The sequence below is a fragment of the Anas acuta genome, chromosome 3, assembly GCF_963932015.1.
Source record: "Anas acuta chromosome 3, bAnaAcu1.1, whole genome shotgun sequence".
Classification (NCBI taxonomy): Eukaryota; Metazoa; Chordata; class Aves; order Anseriformes; family Anatidae; genus Anas; species Anas acuta.
The window spans coordinates 78,510,978-78,524,603 of record NC_088981.1 but is presented as its reverse complement, the minus strand read 5'-3'; positions in this window follow the sequence as shown (position 1 = coordinate 78,524,603).

Sequence of the window (13,626 nt, the reverse complement as noted above, 5' to 3'; positions counted from 1 at the left end):
GTTCCAAAACTGATTTTTCAATAGATATCTCTGATGAACATTTTGAGCCATTTACAAGTAGGATTCGGCACTTGTACAGCAAGCTCCCAATGCGCAGTGAATATACTTGTAAGTTTTTCAAGTTTCACAATTTAATAAAAGCATCATGAAACTGTAGAAAATATTTCATTCATGAAAAAGATTCATTTTCAAGAACTGTATCATGCCCACAATATCTTACCTTTTTGTGCAAATGGTGATTTGAATATGAAAATGCTTCGTGCTATAATATTTTGAAAAATTCTGATTCTGAAGTGTGAGTTGATATATAATCCTAAATTTAGCAATAATACATAGTCTTGGTGCAAAAACTGGCTAAAAAAAAAAAAAAAAAGTCCCTCTAAGAATATTTATCACTTCTTCTGTCTTGTTTTTCATTACAAAGTCTGAAAATGCTTTGTAAACATTGATTAAAAAGTAAACTGAAGATTAGAGGGTTTCTCTATAATAAAATAGTATTTCTGTGGAAGATCTGAAAGTAGAATTCAGGATGAGAAAACAATATGCAAAATTTTCATAATGAAATAAAAAATGTCTTAAAAACATGGAGATTGTTATAGATTCATAAGTAGATCCACACTAGTGATAAGAACATTTATATATTAGTGAGAACAAAATTCATTCTTCTGATGGAAGTATTCAAATAACAATTAGGACTCTTTTCCAGTAATAATACCTACTTGTGGGTGAACATAAAACTTTGAAATTTGTTTACACGTATAAGGACAAGTGAAAATTTATGATTTTATGTACCTGTGTATGTGTATACAAGCATTTATATTTATATATGTATACAACCAATAAAATCATGTTATTAAAGTTAAATGTTGAAAGTGGGACTGAAAGACAATGACAGCTTTCAAACAAAACTACACAAAATCAAAAGAGCAAATTTAATTCAGTCCTGAACAGTGACAGAAAAGACTAAGGTGCAGTATTGAATCTGAAAATTTATTTCAGTTTTCAGATATGTGAGCAGTTGTAATATCTATAATTTCTTTTTAGAAACAGCATTTGATCAGCAAGTAATGGACAAAATTAAACCAAAGAGATATATTTAGAATATTTATTGATTTAGTTAGTTTTTTTTCTTCTTTATATATATATATATATACTGACAGCAACAAATACATTGAAAACTCTCATAAACTTAAAACTAAAGTAGAAACAGCATTTCACAAGCTTCATGACTTTTATTTATTTTTTTTTCCTGAAGATTTATTTGGCTGTATTATATCTGGCACCAGCTGGTGAACAACTAACAGCATAGCACAGTGGTGACCACATTATGCTGTCTCTGTTCTCACTGTGTGCAGGACAAAGATTCCTATTTTAGGTACCCCTAAAAATTTGTTTTAGTGGTAGAAAAAATCTACTAAACTTGTCACACTGATGAGAACAAAAATAATGTACATTGAGAAATGTTTCTGTTATGTTAGTTTTGGAAAATTATCTGTGAAGTAAAATGTGCAAAGCAGACGTCTCGGTGATTGTATGAGCTTATCTCATCAAGGCCTCCCAGAGTCAGCTCAACACCCAAGTGTCAATGGCCTTGGCTGCAGATATTAGGCAAGGATTTCAGTGTGTTACATTGCAAGCTCCCTTACACCTTGTCACAGAATCACAGAATCACAGAATTTTCTAGGTTGGAAGAGACCTCAAGATCATCGAGTCCAACCTCTGACCTAAAACTAACAGTCCCCACTAAACCATATCCCTAAGCTCTACATCTAAACGTCTTTTGAAGACTTCCAGGGATGGTGACTCCACCACCTCCCTGGGCAGCCCGTTCCAATGCCTCACAACCCTTTCAGTAAAGAAATTCTTCCTAACATCTAACCTAAAACTCCCCTGGCGTAACTTTAGCCCATTCCCCCTCGTCCTGTCACCAGGCACATGGGAGAACAGGCCAACCCCCACCTCGCTACAGCCTCCTTTAATGAACTTATACAGAGCAATAAGGTCACCCCTGAGCCTCCTCTTCTCTAGGCTGAACAGGCCCAGCTCCTTCAGCCGCTCCTCGTAGGACTTGCTCTCCAGGCCCCTCACCAGCTTCGTCGCCCTTCTTTGGACCCGCTCAAGCACCTCGATGTCCTTCTAGTAGCGAGGGGCCCAAAACTGAACACAGTACTCGAGGTGCGGCCTCACCAGAGCCGAGTACAGGGGGACGATCACCTCCCTAGCCCTGCTGGTCACAGTGTTTCTGATACAAGCCAGGATGCCGTTGGCCTTCTTGGCCACCAGAGCACACTGCTGGCTCATATTCAGCCGACTGTCCACCATCACTCCCAGGTCCTTCTCTGCCTGGCAGCTCTCCAACCATTCCTCTCCCAGCCTGTAGTTCTGCTTCGGGTTATTGCGCCCCAGGTGCAGGACCCGGCACTTGGCCTTGTTGAACCTCATGCAGTTGACCTCAGCCCATCGGTGCAGCCTATCCAGATCCTCCTGCAGAGCCTTCCTACCCTCGAGCAGATCGACACACGCACCTAGCTTGGTGTCATCTGCAAACTTACTGAGGGTGCACTCAATGCCGTCATCCAGATCATTGATGAAGATGTTAAAGAGGACCGGCCCCAGCACCGAGCCCTGGGGGACGCCACTAGTGACTGGCCTCCAACTGGACTTGGCTCCATTCACCACAACTCTTTGGGCCCGGCTATCCAGCCAGTTTCTAACCCAACGAAGCGTGCGCCAGTCCAAGCCAAGAGCAGCCAGTTTCTTGAGGAGAATGCTGTGGGAGACGGTGTCAAAAGCCTTGCTGAAGTCAAGGTAGACCACATCCACAGCCTTTCCCTCGTCCACCCAGCGCGTCACTTTGTTGTAGAAGGAGATCAGGTTTGTCAAGCAGGACCTGCCTTCCATAAACCCATGCTGGCTGGGCCTGATCGCCTGCTTGCCCTTCAAGTGCCGCATGATGACTCCCAGGAGGATCTGCTCCATGAGCTTCCCTGGTACTGAGGTCAAACTGACCGGCCTGTAGTTCCCCGGGTCTGCCCTCCGGCCCTTCTTGTAGATGGGCGTCACATTTGCTAGCCGCCAGTCAGCTGGGACCTCCCCCGATAGCCAGGACTGCTGATAAATGATGGATAGGGGCTTGGCCAGCTCCTCTGCCAGTTCTCTCAGTACCCTTGGGTGGATCCCATCCGGCCCCATCGATTTGTGGACATCCAAGTGCCGTAGCAGGTCACCAACCAGTTCTTCGTGGATGGTGAGGGCCACATCCTGCTCCCCGTCCCCTTCCACCAGTTCTGGGTACCGGGTATCCAGAGAGCAACCGGTTTTGCCGCTAAAGACTGAGGCAAAGAAGGCATTGAGCACCTCCGCCTTTTCCTCATCTCTTGTAACTAGGTTTCCCCCTGCATCCAGTAAAGGATGGAGATTCTCCCTAGTCCTCCTTTTTGTGTTGATGTATTTATAAAAGCGTTTTTTATTATCTTTAACGGCAGTAGCCAGATTGAGCTCCAGACGAGCTTTGGCCTTCCTAATCTTGTCCCTGCACAGCCTCGCTACATCCTTATAGTCCTCCTTAGTGGCCTGCCCAATTTTCCAAAGATTATAAACCCTCTTTTTTCTCCTAAGCTCAAGCCACAATTCTCTGTTGAGCCAGGCTGGTCTTCTTCCCCGCTGGCTCATCTTTGGGCGCATGGGAATAGACCGCTCCTGCGCCATTAGGATTTGCCTCTTAAAGAGCGCCCAGCCTTCCTGGACCCCTCTGCCCTTCAGAACCGCCTCCCATGGGACTCCACCAACTAGTGTCCTGAGCAGCCCAAAGTCTGCCCTCCGAAAGTCCAATACAGTGGTTTTACTGGTTCCCTTCCTGGCCCCGCCAAGAATAGTGAACTCCACCATTTCGTGGTCACTCTGCCCAAGACTGTTCCCGACAATCACATCCTCCACCAGTCCTTCTCTGTTTGTGAAGAGAAGGTCTAGCAGGGCACCACCCCTGGTAGGTTCACTAATCAGCTGCGTCAGGAAGCTATCTTCCACTTTCTCCAGAAACCTCCTAGACTGCTTCCTCTGGGCTGTGTTGCGCTTCCAGGATATGTCAGGGAAGTTGAAGTCCCCCACGAGTACAAGCGCTGACGATTTCGCAACTTCTGTCAGCTGCCTGTAGAACTCCTCATCCGTCTCCTCATCCTGGTTCGGCGGTCTATAGCAGACCCCGACCAGGACACTAGCCTTGTTGTCCCTGCCGATCCTAACCCAAAGGGACTCGATCTTGTCATTCCTAGCCTCGAGTTCTACAACATCGAAAGACTCTCTAATATAGAGAGCCACACCGCCACCCCTTCTGTGCTGCCTGTCCCTTCTGAAGAGCCTATAGCCAGGCATCGCAGCACTCCAGTCATGAGACTGGTCCCACCACGTTTCCGTGATGGCAACCAAGTCGTAGCCTGCCTGCTGCACGATGGCTTCCAGCTCCTCCTGTTTATTACCCATGCTGCGTGCATTGGTGTAGATGCACTTCAGCTGGGCCTTTACCCTATCCTCCGGCCTTGCCATTGTTCCCCCTGGCACAGCCCCAACAGTCCTTGTTTCAGCCCCATCCCCCTTCTTACCTAGTTTAAAGCCCTATCTATCAGCCCTGCCAACTCCTGACCCAAGATCCTTACCCCTCTCCGAGAGAGGCCCATCCCATCCGGTGCCATCAGGCCCGGTGTAGCATAGACCTTCCCGTGATCAAAAAACCCAAAGTTGTGCCGGTCACACCAGTCACGAAGCCACGAGTGTATGCGAACAGCGCACCTTTCAGCTTCCATCCCCCCTATCGGAAGGACAGAGGCAAACACAACCTGTGCGCCTGAACCTCTAAGTTGTCGCCCCAAATCCCTAAAGTCTCTTTTGATCGCCTTCGGGCTTCTCTTTGCTACTTCATCGCTACCAGCCTGAAAGACCAATAGCGGGTAGTAGTCAGTGGGCCGTACCAGGCGCTTGACCTTCTTGGCAACGTCCCTGACCCTGGCCCCAGGGAGGCAGCAGACCTCCCTACGGGTAGGGTCAGGCCGACAAATGGGGCCCTCTGTTCCCCTAAGGACAGAGTCACCCACAACAATCACCCTTCTTTCGTTTTTGGTAGAGGCAGTCCTGATGCGTGGAGTTGACCTCCTCACCCTAGGAATCCTCCTGGGAACACTTTCTACCTCTTCCTCAGTTGCTGTTGATCTCTCATTCTCCAGGGCCTCAAACCTGTTTTGTAAGGGCACCTGGGAAGGTGGGGTCGGAAGAGGAGGGCATCGCCTGCGATGTCGAGCGGGGACCTGTCTCCATTCCTCCTCAACTCCCAGGTCCCCTCCCTCTGCCCGACGGCGACTAGGCAGGGTGTCCACCCCCTTTTGGGGTGTCTCACCCCGGTACCTCTCCTTGAGGCCCTGCAGGGAGTTGCTCCAGAAGTCTATCTCCCGCTCACACTCCCTGATGGCCCTCAGCCTCTCCACCTCCTCCTTGAGCTCCGCCACCATGCGGATCAGGTCATCCACTTGCTCACACCTAACACACGCAGCGTCTCTGCCTCCTGCCGATGGCAGGAACAGGCTCTGACACTCCCTGCATCCCGCGACCTGAACCGCTGCATTCTTTAGCGGGCAGTCGGTCTGGGTGTGTACCGACCTCCTGCAGAGCGCTCCGTGCCTGGTGGAGACCATTATCGCCTAGCTAACGACTGTCGTTAACAGGCGTTCGTGTGGGCGGGGGTTCCTCTCCGCCCTTCCTGCTCGCCCTGCCTGCGCGAACTGCCGCGCGAACTGCCGCGCGAACTGCCTGCGCGAACTGCCGCGCGAACTGCCGCGCGAACTGCCGCGCGAACTGCCGCGCTAACTGCCGCGCTAACTGCCGCGCTAACTGCCGCGCTAACTGCCGCGCTAACTGCCGCGCCACTCCCTTCTGACGCGCCACGCCCTGTTTGCCCGCCCTGTTCGCCGCGCTCCTGGTCGCTCGCGCTCCCTAGGGGCAGCTTTTGAACGGCCGGGGAGGGGGCGCTGCTGGCTCCGCCTTCGCCTCGTCAGCCTCCCTCACGAGGGCTGCCGGCTCCTGGCGGCTCCCTGAAGTCGGCTCGATGCCGGAAAGTTAGCCCTGCCTGGCCCGATCCCCCGCTCCGCTGCAGAACGCGTCTGCCCCGGAGCCGATCGCCTCGGCAAATGGCCATTGTCATTTCTATCTTTCACACATTTTGCTTATTTCATATCTGAGTAAAATTTCATCTTCCCAGGCAACTGCATGCTGCCGCTGGTACCTCAACTCTGATCCCACCAAGGTCAATGAAAATATTCCCATGGAATCCATATCCAGATCTCATCAGGATCTGGATGAAAGCTTTTGTGTGGAACAAAGCTCATTCTGTAATGATTCCAGTATTTATGATTTATCTGGCATACTTTTGGCTATGAAACAAGCTCGAAATCAAATTCCTGCTTGCCAGACCCAAACAGCTCAACACAAGCCATTTCTGACCTAAATGCAGAATTCAGAAAAAGCCAGTCACATTACTTGAATGAGAGAATTAACGGATTTTTTTTTTTCTTCTTTGCTGCTGTCTGCAAGTCTTTGTGTATTTAATCATCCACTTATTGAGGTTATTTGATAATATACAGAAGGCATGGCTGGTTTCAAGGGTCTTAGGTGAGTTTTGCTCTACAAGTGTCAGGAAAAATATGCATATATATACACGTATATATTTATACACATATATAAATATCTTTTGTGACAGCCCTTCCAATTTCCAAGAACAAGGAAGTAACTTTCTTAATAAGAAATTATTGCTCATTCTATAATTCACAATTACTTGCATTCATGTGTGTGGAATTAATCTCATCTAAGTTTTAGCCATACTTAGCCAACTTAACCATGTCACCTGGTGTTTCTCCATAGCCATAAGAATAGTTTTAAATGGTTTTAAAATAGGTAGGTGGAATGAATTACCTTCTAATGACCTTCGTCCTTCTACATTATTTATACTGTCTAAATAAGTAATTTAGACTAGACATATAGATTCTCTGTACCACCATTTTTTTTTTTCTTAAAACCAGAAGACCTAAACTAAAGACAAACTTCAATAAGTCTGTGATTGCATAAAGTTGTGTCAATGACTAAAAGCAAACTTATACATATAATATATAATGCTTAAATGCACATGGATAGGCACATATGCATAAATACATATAGACATAGTTTTGAACACATATACATGTATAAACACATACTACACCAATGCTTCCTGTGTCTGTATATGTGTTTGATTATGTTTTTCTGAAGAGTTTTCTATAGTCAGTAATTCTGTTTCTCTAAATCTCAGCAACTATTCTATACACCTTTCTTTGTGGCCTCCTAAGTATCCCAGAAACTTACAAGAATAATTAAGAAATTAATGTGGTCAATCTGAACACGTTTTCTTTTCTAGTTTGTTTTCCTCTTAAAAGGAAACAAAAACAACAAAAAAAAATAATAATAAAAAAAAAAGATTTAACTCACTTCATCCAGTTGTTTATTTGAGTAAAAGGAATTGGAAAATTTTCCTTTCAAAATTATAATATTATGTACATTTAACAAATATAATTTACTTATTTTTCCAGTTATGTTAACAGAAAATAAAAAAAAAACCTGACAGTAGATTAACTTTGATGACACCCGTGTTCTTATACAGCCGTAATAAGATCTTAAAGTTCATCTCTTGTTAAGGAAATTTTCATGACAGTGGAAGAAACAGCTCATTAGTAAGATGATAAAGAGGGACACTAAATGCTCTGTAAAATAGCAGTCATGCTTACTTTCAAATTGGTGTTAATTTTGTACCAGAGATAATGAGTCTATTAAAAGTGATTTTATGCAGTGGTTTTTTATTTTCAGTTTTATATTTGAGTTAGATTGGAATCTGAGTTACCAAAGAGTTGCTGAGACACTACAGCTTAAAATTTCCTGTAAATGTATTTAAACTCAAAAAACATTGAAACTTACTATTATTATTATTATTATTATTATTATTAATTATTTATTATTATTATTATTATTGGCTTTCATTTTTCCTCCAGATAAACAGAAACCTTAAACAAGATTGTTATCATTACCAGTAATTGTTAACAATAACACTGTTAATACTAATTAGAAAAATGCTTCTACACCAAGGAAAAAATAGGCATAGCTAAAAATACAGGTGAGGTGCTTGTTAGGAACCTGATCAAACAAGCTTAATTATGACCCCCAGATAAAGGGACTGCCATTAAGCCATTAAATTATCACAGATAAGAGAGACTCTCAGTCACTGTCTGATAATAAATCACAGCTAACAACAGCAAGGAAATCAGAGCTTGAACTGCTAATCCTTTTGAGGTTTGTGATGAGCACCAGTCCCCCTACTGTTTTGCATCTATTTATATTGCACTCAGAACCCCCAAATGGCCTCTGCTTATCAGCAGCTCTCAATAAAGTATGCCTATCAGTGTGTCACCTCACAGCAGAGGCTGTTATCAGGAAAGAGGAGTTTTAGGAAATCTGATCCCTTGAAAAACCTAATCCTCTAGAGATTACTGCACATGAACAAGTTTTCTGCTATGATTTACCTTTGTTTATTGGTAGCAGAGATTAACACTTCATGATTGCTATTTCAAACAACTATTTAGTTTAGGAGCAAAAGTAATGACTGAACGTGCAGGATTTTCACATTTGAAGCTATCATAAGTCTAGCAGTCAAAAGGCAAGATAGGCATTTGTATTTATATGTTGTCTCTTAAAAAAAGACTGGTAAATATTTCTACTGCCATGACAGGCTGATCTAAAATGCCCATTACCCATACAGAAAAGAACCTACCTTTCTGTATAGTTTTAGTCATGTGAATGATCACTGTACCTTTGATGGTATATTCTTGTTCTTATAGGTGGACTTAAGTGGTCTTGCATTGGCCCCTTCATTGACATGTTCTTGGTTTCATTTGACATGGTCTCCCACAGAATTCTCTGGGAGAAGCTGGCATCCCATGGTTTGTACAGGTACACTCTGCTGGGTTAAAAAATTGCTAAGAGAGTAGAGGTGAATGGAATGAAATCCAGCTGGCGATGGGTCATGAGTGGTGTTCCCCAGGGGTTGGTGTTGGGGCCCATCCTCTTTAATATCTTCATGGATGATTTGGATGAGGGAATTGGGTATACCCTCGATAAGTTTGCAGATGACACCAAGCTGGGGGAAAGTGTTGATCTGCCGGAGGGTAGTAAGGCCCTGCAGAGGGACCTGGACAGGATGGGTAGATGGGCAGAGGCCCTTGGGATGAAGTTGTACATGACTAAGTGCTGGGTCCTGCACTTTGGCCACAACAATCCTATGCAGTGCTACGGGCCTGGGGGAGAGGGTCTGGAAAGATGTGCAAAGGAAAATGACCTGGGGGTGTTGGTCAATGCTTGCCTGAACATGAACTGTCCATTTGCCTAGGTGACAAAAGAGGGCCAACAAAATCCTGGTTTTTATCAGGAATAATGTAGCCAGCAGGACAAGGGAAGTGATTGTTCCCCTGTACTTAGCCCTGGTGAGGCCACACCTCAAGTACTGTGTTCAGCTTTGGGCCCGTCGCTACAAGGACGAGGCCATGGAGCATGTCCAGAGAAGGGCTACAAAGGTTGAAGCTGGTGAAGGATCTGCAACACAGGTCTTATGAGGAGCTGCTGAGGGAACTGGGGTTGTTTAATCTGCATAAGAGGAGGCTCAGGGGAGACCTTATTGCTCTCTACAACTACTTAAAAGGAAGTAGGGCAAAGCTGGACTTTGGCATCTTCTCACTGATAACTGTTGATAGGACCAAAGGGGATGACCTCAATTTGCAGCAGGGGTTGTTTAAGTTGGAAATTTTGAGAAATTTTTTCTCAGAGAGAGTGGTTAGGCATTGGAACAGGTTGCCCAGGGAGGTGGTGGAAGCACTGTCCCTGGGGATGTTTAAGGAAAGGTTGGACACGGTGCTTAGGGACATGTTTCAGTGGGTGATATTGGTGATAATCTTGAACGTCTTAATGAACCTTAATGATTCTATGATTCAGCCATGATGGGTACTTCCTATGTTGAACCGGTTACTGCTAAGAAGGGATGTGTGCTCTGGAATTTTATTAACAAAGTTCTTTCCTAACTTAATGCCATTGAACTGCTAAGAAATCTTATCTTTTAGAATTTGTTAGGATTATTTGTTTGGTAGTTAAAGGCCTTGCTTCTTAGTGCTGCCATATATTCCTAAATGAATAACTACTAAAACCATCAAATTCAGTTATGCCTATTAGTGTAGCATAATAATAAGCATAATAATCTTGAACTGTAGGAACATAATGCTGCTGAAAATAGGTGGACTAAACAAAATTGCTAAGAATTTCAAATTTCCTTTTTCTTGTTGTACTCAGGTTCAATAGTCAGGCTAGATGAGATGACACTAAGTGACATGACTGATTACTAATTAGCCAAGATTTCTGGTGGTAGCTGTTGGTGGCAGCTATTGAGATGCAGTGCTGTGAGTCAGAGAGATAAGAAGAGGTAAAAAATTAAGCTGACCTCTAGATTTCATTACATTTGATGTCACCTAATAAAATTTGATATGTTTAATCCTGCCTACATTCTTCTTCCCAAACCTTTTCCAACTGACAATCATGATAAAAATAAAATAAAATAAAATAAAATAATAATAATAAAATTTAAAAAATATGAGTTTCAGAACTTGCTTTCTCCCTTGGGAATGCTACAGTATAAAAATGTACAGGAGGACAGCTTTAGTGGGGAAGGAAGTAGATGAAGTAGTGTCACCTATTTTCAAAAGTAAGAGAGAGATGATTTTATTACATTAAAGCATGTTTTTATATAACTGTATATATATACTTAAACTATAAGTTTTCAGTAGACATTAGAAAACACTACATGATGATTTATTTTTTTTTTTTCAGAAAGAAATATGCCTCATACATTTTTTACAGATTAGTTGGATTATTCTTGGCAATGTAAATAATTTACAGTAAGAAAATTATTGTTATTAAACTGTCTAAAGAAACTTCTGCTGGATCTGTTTACTGGGATACAATTTTGAAACACTTATTTTTCTGGAAACAGGTATATAAACAGTGGACTACAGCAGTGTTTGCCAACACTGCATCTTCTTTTAAAGATTCACACAACATGTAACCAACTTTTGTATTCATTAGAAAAACTGCCTCAGAATAGTCCATCTCAATTTCACAGAATCACAGAATCACAGAATTTCTAGGTTGGAAGAGACCTCAAGATCATCGAATCCAACCTCTGACCTAACATTAACAGTCCTCCACTAAACCCTATCTCTAAGCTCTACATCTAAACGTCTTTTAAAGACCTCCAGGGATGGTGACTCCACAACTTCCCTGGGCAGCCCGTACCAATGCCTCACAACCCTTTCGGTAAAGAAGTTCTTCCTAACATCCAACCTAAAACTCCCCTGGCGCAACTTAAGCCCATTCCCTCGCGTCCTGTCACCAGGCATATGGGAGAACAGACCAACCCCCACCTCACTACAGCCTCCTTTAAGGTACCTGTAGAGAGCAATAAGGTCACCTCCTAAGCCTTCTCCAGGCTGAACAAGCCCAGCTCCCTCAGCCGCTCCTCGTAGGACTTGTTCTCCAGATGCCTCACCAGCTTCGTCGCCCTTCTCTGGACTCGCTCAAGGACCTCGATGCCCTTCTTGTAGCGAGGGGCCCAAAACTGAACACAGTACTCGAGGTGCGGCCTCACCAGAGCCGAGTACAGGGGGACGATCACCTCCCTAGCCCTGCTGGTCACACTGTTTCTTATGCAAGCCAGGATGCTGTTGGCCTTCTTGGCCACCTGAGCACACTGCTGGCTCATATTCAGCCAACTATCAACCATCACTCCCAGGTCCTTCTCTGCCTGGCAGCTCTCCAACCACTCATCTCCCAGCCTGTAGCTCTGCTTGGGGTTGTTGTGCCCCAGGTGAAGGACCCGGCACTTGGCCTTGTTGAACTTCATGCAGTTGATGCCCATCAGCCCATCGATGCAGCCTATCCAGATCCTTCTGCAGAGCCTTCCTACCCTCGAGCAGATCGACACACACAGCTAACTTGGTGTCATCTGCGAACTTACTGAGGGTGCACTCAATGCCCTCATCCAGATCATTGATGAAGATATTAAAGAGGCCCAGCCCCAGTACCGAACCCTGGAGAATGCCACTAGTGACTGGCCTCCAACTGGACTTGACTCCATTTACCACGACTCTTTGGGCCCGGCTATCCAGCCAGTTTCTAACCCAACGAAGCATGCGCCAGTCCAAGCCAAGAGCAGCCAGTTTCTTGAGGAGAATGCTGTGGGAGACGGTGTCAAAAGCCTTGCTGAAGTCAAGGTAGACCACATCCACAGCCTTTCCCTCATCCACCCAGCGCGTCACTCTGTCATAGAAGGAGATCAGGTTCGTCAAGCAGGACCTGCCTTTCATAAACCCATGCTGACTGGGCCTGATCGCCTGCTTGCCCTGCAAGTGCTGCATGATGACTCTCAAGAGGATCTGCTCCATGAGCTTCCCTGGCACTGAGGTCAAACTGACAGGCCTGTAGTTTCCCGGGTCAGTCCTCCGGCCCTTCTTGTAGATGGGTGTCATGTTTGCTAGCCGCCAATCAACTGGGACCTCCCCCGATAGCCAGGACTGTTGATAAATAATGGTAAGCGGCTTGGCCAGGTCCTCTGCCAGTTCTCTCAGTACCCTTGGGTGGATCCCATCCGGCCCCATCGACTTGTGCACATCCAAGTGCCGTAGCAGGTCACCAACCATTTCTTCATGGATAGTGAGGGCCACATCCTGCTCCCCATCCCATTCCACCAGCTCAGTCATTTGTTTTCCTTGATATTCCATCTTTGAATAGAATTTCTGTCCACTGGTTAAAAGTTCATTTCCAGTTTTAAAATGGAGAGACTGCCCTAGGTATTCAGGAAAGTGCAGAGGTACTTCACAAACATAAATATGTATGCATTTCTAAGAAAAAGGAGAGCTTGAGCACACTAAAATAAATCAAGGCCCTAAATATCAAAGGAAAGAAATTGGCTTAGGCTGCTTCTTTTATTCTAAATAGTTACTTTTTATATTTATTCTGTTTGGAATAAACTGAGAATCCCTACATTTCAGAGGCTTGGAAAAATCAGTGTTTATACATATTAAAAACAAACAAAAATTTAGATTCCAATATAGGGTTTCAAGTTGAGTTCCCAAACTTTTGGAAACATTGGTACAAAAGTGTACGACAGGAAAAGTTTTTTGCTTTTATGGAACTAGGGAAGATTATCCTTATTTATTTATTTATTATTTTTCTTTAAAGAATCAATAAATTCTTACTTCCTGTACTGTAGGGTACTGTAGGATTAGAACAAAAGACTGAACCAAGACCATCTTTCAATAATGTAAGTATTGTTTATATTTAAATTGAAAGTAAATTAATACAAAAATCTTAAATAAACCAATGAAGAAATGCAAGAACAAGTCCAAGTAAAGGCAAAAGAAGGGTTAGAATCTGTAGCAAAAAAGAGTTTGGATGACCAGTATTTGAAACCAGACTACAGGAAAAGGAAAGAGCTGGAATGGGCAGGTGAGATGTTCTGGG